We start from the raw sequence: 6348 nt of genomic DNA, 5'->3' as shown, positions 1-6348 counted from the left end.
TGCCCTGTTGTATCTCTCATGTGCTTCAGATGCTGGATGAAGAATTGGAGTCATCAGCCAGGGTCTTAAGGGGTAGCCACTGTCCCCTGTAAAACAAAGATGTAGAATAATTCTGTAAACTGAGCACAGACATAATAACACATTCAAATCCAAACTAAAATGAATGTAATTCATCATTCTTTTTTTAATTATGTTCTCTTTTGAAAGATTTGTTTCACAGACAATGCTTAACTAGTCCAAGACTAAGGCATGTTTGAGCTGTTTCAACTAAATAACTTACACTGACAGATCTTAAAATCCCAGTCCCATTGATTTGTCTCAAGATACACACCAGTAATGTCTTTTTTTAAGGAATGATTATTAAAAATGCTAAAACATCTTAGCTTAGCCTTGTCAGTGAAACCAAGCCTTAATATAAGATAAATGAAACCCAAAAATGCTGGAAATTTAAAGTTGAATCAGTTTAAGGTTCAAAAAATTTAAGGTTGATATCTGAAAAAAAAATTTTTACCTAATAGCCAACCATCTGACATTTGGCCTTCACTAAATTGTTGTCCCAGTGCTGAATTGGTGAGTATAAAAGAATCATCAACACAAACATCCAATAAGCCAAGTGTGCTAGTTTAAATTAGTAAAATATTGGAGTGGTACAGTATTTATGATAACACTTTAAAAGGTTCCATTACAAAAAAATATTTTTATTACACTTGGTTAATGTTATATAATTGCTCATTTTTTGTTTAAGTTATTGAAACCTTTTAGAAGTGTTACTGTATTTATTATTTATTATGTTATCTGTTATTTTTTATAATATTTACTGTTTGAAACATCCCAAAAATTAATTAAATCTTACCCTGTGGGGATCTACGTCAAGATGTCTGTTATCTTAACCTTAAGAAGGTATTTATGATAATTTTTAAGAACATTTCTTTCAAGAATTTGAATTCTTCTTAAGTTTTGTCTTAGGAAAGATCTTAAGTAAAAAACTAAGAACATTCTTAAAGCAACACTATGTAGTTTTTTTACCTTTAAATAATTTCTCTAAAATTATTTCAGTGATAGAACAACTTTTAACTGGACAAATTGTACTGTTGCTGCAACCTGAGCAGCCTCCTAGCTGCTACAAGCACACTCTGAAAGTGGTGGTGGAGGGTAGGAAACACAGCCCGTCCCCTCCCCCTGCCTGCAAAAGAGTGTCTGATACCAGGCACTGTTACGCTTTTCAACCACATGGGGGAGCTGTAAGTCATTTTTACATGGAAACTACATAGTGTTGCTTTAAGAAGAACTTTTGAGAATACAAAATATTCTTAACTTTTTTCTTAAGCTTGAATTTAAGATAAAAATGGCAGTTAAGAAGATTTTTCTTCTTAAGAATGTTTTGTTAATCCGGCCCCTGGTCTGGTAGACATTCTGTACTTCAGGTATTTTCTTCAAAAGTAAACAGTTAAATAATATAAAGTGTGTTTGCAATAACTGTAGCAAATTAAATAAATCAAACTGAGATAAATAGTCTGGAAGACATAGGCTGCTGTATTTCGTTTTCTTCATTAAAAAGTAAACAGTTTAACAATATGATTCATTAAATAAGAGTTGCTTACAACGGATGTCGACAAAGTCTTCGCTCCCGGACATAATGTACACATTACATGCACGTTCTTGCTTTGACCACAATGAATTTGAAGTAGTGCTTATCTCCACCTTGAAAATGCCAACTTTCCATCGGATTGCTCCTCCTGACTCGCCATCTCTTCTGCTGCCGCGAATCTCTGTTTAGCTGTTGCGTGTGTGTGGGTAAATTCCAAATGCCGTTTGTGCGCCCTTGAAGGGCACTTCGCGAAGGGGATGTAAAATCCAAATAAACAGAAAAAGACGCTGTATTTTATCACCAAGTGTATTTTAATTAGCCACACTATCAGACAACATTGCGCAACTTTATCTAGAGTTTATACATCAAGAGATTTGATCTTCAAAGGGAATAGGGCATAGTGATCATCACTTTCGATTGGAATTCGCCCTGTGTGTGTGTGTGTGTGTCGCCGCAGGCGCGTGCGCTGGCATGTGTATAACAACACTGGCTCTGATTGGCTACCATGAAACACATTACTCTGCCTTAGCCAATCATAATCGCTTATCTCGTTATTAACCTACCTCCTCACTAGCTGTGTGAGCCAGGGTTGCGTTTGAATCACACAGGTTAAGTCAGTGCATAGTAACGCACCGCATTTAACGTCCGGTAACGTTAATGGCGTTGTAACGGCGGGAAAAGTAATTAATTAGATTAGCCCGTTACTGAAAAATGAACGTCGTTACGTAACGCCGTTCTTTTAAACGGCGTTATTCCAAACACTGCCCCATTGCATCCTTCACTTCCAGGTCTGTTGCTGCTGGGAAGTTGTTCAACACAGCATCTGCCAAATATGAAAAGAATGCATGAGACAAGTATTTCTGCTTTATGTTAAATGTGATAGTCATTCTCTTTTGAAGAAGTCATATATAAATATTGACAGGCAACAGTAATCATACCGTTCTCATTACTACAAACAGAAGTGCATGTTTCTCTGCGTGTGTTTAATTACATTTTTGGAACTAGCAAAAGCGGCTTAAAGGCAGGGTATCTGATTTTGATCCAGAATTTTTTTTTAGTTATGCTGGTTGAAAGTCTCCTCAAATATTGATAGCTCTCACTATGTTAAGTTGTCTAAATGTGTATTTTTATATATTTGTGTCACCTGTAAAAGGCGTAGGACCAAAAACCGTTCAACAAATCATTGAACCCTGACCGAATGCAATAATTGGATGTGGGCATGCCAGTTACCGGTTTGAAGGTATACCGAGATTTTCAGAGTCAAGGTTTAAAAAAAACACAAAAATTTTCTGTGATACCATTTTCAATGTATGAACTGTTTTTACACAAAGTGAATTAAATCATGTAATTGAATTCATGTTTACATTTACAATTGAAAGAATATTATCATTTAAAGGCTTTATTTTTACCTGGCATAAACGTTGTTTGTTGCTTAAAAATAAAATGTATTGTGTCCAGTTGAAAAGTGGATGTTTTAATATGCAGACATTTGAAAATAACACATTTTAGTGTCACAATGGCAATACCGCAACACCGTGGTATTTTTGCTTACAGTTATCATACTGCCAGAATCTCATTCCGGCCCATAATTGGACACATAAAATTTTTGCCCCTCTTCTGTGAACGTGTTTTGCATGCCACTTCACAACCTGTTCACACTCTATAAAAATAGGGAGAATCAAATAAACCTTCCTGCTGAATTGACACAGGAGCTACAAAACGAAAGACATTTTGAAACAACAAAAAAAACATCTGGATGAGCAAAGAGCAAAGAGCAAAAACCCAAATTAACATTGGTAAGTTCACAACTTTTCTGCAAGATGGAAACAGCTACAGGTCTGAAAGGGTCGTTGCAGTGTTTCTTTTGGAAAGGTAGGTATGCAGTGTGATTCTATTTTAACGGATTCAGATTGTATTTTAATGAAACTTGTTGCTTATGTAGTTTGTGTTCCTTTCAGTGGTGGACAGTAACGAAGTAAATGTAATTCGTTACTGTACTTAAGTAGTTTTTTCGCGTATCTGTACTTTACTCAAGTACTTTTATTTTGGGAGACTTTTACTTTACTACATTTTAAAGTCAAATATCCTACTTTTTACTCCACTACATTTTAAAAAATCGGTCGTTCCTTTTTATTTTTGGTTGCCGCGCTGTTTTACGTAAGCTACGCGGCCAGCCAATGCATCGTTTGGAAAATGAAACTGCATTCAAAAACAACGGAGGAGATAACTGACCCGTCACAACAACAATGGCCTTATTAACGCGAGTTTTTTTAAAGTCCTTGAATAAAAGAACGAGTCATTCGTGTCTTCTCTGCCTGCCTTGAAACTGTGCTATTTTGTTTTAAAATAATACTCTTTCAAATCTAAGGAAACGCGTAGAGGTAAGCCATTTTTATTCTGGTTATATTTTTAAATGAGCAATCTTAACAGTAGCTTGCAGAAAACTGTTAATTGTGTTGCTAAAATATATACGACGTTATCATGAATGAACTTTAAGCTATGCAGGCTGAAGCTATTTTTAGCCGTATAAGTTAGTTAACTGTTTCACTTAAGTTCATTGTTTTCGAAGCTCAGTGCTCTGTTATTTTGAAATGACAATTAATCACTATCAACACTGTTGTAAAATATAAATGACATTTTGACTAGCCATGCAGTGTATGATGCTTAAACAGGCAGGTGGATTGGAGTGCTCCCTATTAACTGAGATTGTTATTAATATTTTCAAAAGTTTTGCTTCCAAAATATATAAATACATTTAATTATGTATTACAATATACATATGACATGCTAAACCACATGAAACATTTCTGAAAATATATTCTGTAAGGCTTGTTTTATTTGTCAAAGAGAGGGAGACTGATTTCTAGATAACGTTATGTATATGTTTTGAAAACTATTGTGAACCTGTGCTTAAGTCAAGTTTTTATTACACTTAAACTGATAAATTATTTAACAAATAAATCTTGAAATGAGACTTACTGCTCTCAAATCCTATTATTTCATTTGATGCTAAAGGAAATTTTTTGTTTTTAAGGTTTTAGGCTTATGATAATTTTAATAGACATCAGTGTCTGATTTATTAATGTCCTTTTATTAATTGATTGGTTAGCCAAGAGAGTTATTTCACATAATTTGAGTTTTGTGACAAAAATGATACGGCCATAATAAATCACAGTACTTTTGTACTTAAGTACATTTTGAGGCAGATACTTTTGTACTTTTAGTCAAGTAAAAATTTTAAGCAAGTACTTTTACTTGAGTAATATTTTGCCCTGGGTATCTTTACTTTTACTCAAGTACACGATTTGTGTAATTCGTCCACCACTGGTTCCTTTACGAATTAGTGTAATGATATTTATCTTTTCAAATTTCTAAACATGCTGTATTTATTTCGGATTAAAAACAGTTGTTTATGTTGGTTATTTTGGTAATGTTATTCACTTTGTCAGTCTTACTGGTTAATGAGATAGTAGTGTGCTTCTGGTTGGTGCGTGTAGGCTAAAGTTAGTAATTTTCAAAATCAAATACCCTGCCCTTTAAGATGCCAAGCATAAAATATTCACAATACAATCTTATTGACATAAAACCTGTCAAATGTCTAAAAATAAAACATCTAAACAATATTGTATGGATGAGTAAACTGTTGTATCGGCAAAGAGTCATTTAATCTGGGGCTTTTAATATTTAGAAAATATTAAGGCAGTACCGGACTGTCGTCAATTACTCCTCATATAGCCTAATGTCATATTAAAAGTATTATTTTGTGAAACACCATTCAGCCTAAAACTACATACAAACACACTTACCTTTAATAACTGAGAACTGATGTTTTTTCAAATGCTTGCTTCTGCAGTGGACCACCAGCATTCATGTTGAACTTTGAAATTAATGAATTTTAGTGAACTCTAAAATACAAAAGACAATGTCGTTAACAGTTGCAGACTGAAATATTTTCTGATTTTTTGTGACCACATGAAAGACTGTGTTGACACCACAATGTCTGATTTATATTGCATGTTTAGAGAATTTACCTGTCCAGCATTCTTCCGGCACGGTCTCTCAAGTTTCTCCCTCCAGTTTCGCACAGCTTTGACACCTGAATAGCACATGCCTATGTCAGTAATTGTACAGTATTGTATGCTTCAGTGTACAAGTGTTTACCAACCTTAAAGGTTAATGCCCAGTGACCTGCAAGTTTTCCCTCACTAACACAATAAAACTCTTTTTTTCCAACAGACTGAAGGCCTGTAAGTTAAATTCATATGGAGGAATAGCTTTCCCCCACAATCTATCTCTGCATGCATAATTGTAAAGCACAACACTGCCTACATTACTGTAAGCAACACAGTAATAACTTAGCTAAGTTACTGTTGTTACTAAAAAGCAGCCTACAAATCACTCATGTTGATCTTCAGTGTAACGTTACATAGACTCATTTACCTCCACTATTTTATTACATTGCAGGTTGTACTGTTTAGGTTTTATAAAACATGGGTTACTTACTACGTTATACTGTTAAGTTACCCGCAAGAATGTCGCGATTCCAACAACAAATTAGGGCTGTCAAAATGGCTGAACAAGTACATTCGAAATTCGTCCTTGAAAAATAATAAAATTCGAATTATATTCGAATTATAAAGACCTACTTTATCTTGGAGAAAATACTCCTAAAAGCCCACAAGAGGGCGCAGCACAAAGCACCAATGATATAAACAAATCATGCACAGCATATTTTTTGTTAAAACGAATGTTATAAACAC

At 34.4% G+C, this 6348-nt stretch overlaps 1 long non-coding RNA gene across 1 annotated transcript; it reads right to left on the bottom strand.

Moving 5' to 3' along the window:
- Positions 1–1616: 1616 nt before the first annotated feature.
- Positions 1617–5784, bottom strand: LOC135780051 (uncharacterized). The gene is made up of 3 exons (XR_010544934.2): positions 5620–5784; positions 5395–5493; positions 1617–2411 (listed from the first exon to the last, which is right to left on the bottom strand). It is a non-coding gene; the product is annotated as an uncharacterized lncRNA (long non-coding RNA).
- Between the last annotated feature and the right edge of the window lie 564 nt (positions 5785–6348).

The sequence above is a fragment of the Paramisgurnus dabryanus genome, chromosome 19, assembly GCF_030506205.2.
Source record: "Paramisgurnus dabryanus chromosome 19, PD_genome_1.1, whole genome shotgun sequence".
In the NCBI taxonomy this organism is placed as follows: domain Eukaryota; kingdom Metazoa; phylum Chordata; class Actinopteri; order Cypriniformes; family Cobitidae; genus Paramisgurnus; species Paramisgurnus dabryanus.
The sequence above is the reverse complement of the archived record's forward strand: the minus strand, read 5'-3'. Positions and strand labels throughout refer to the sequence as shown.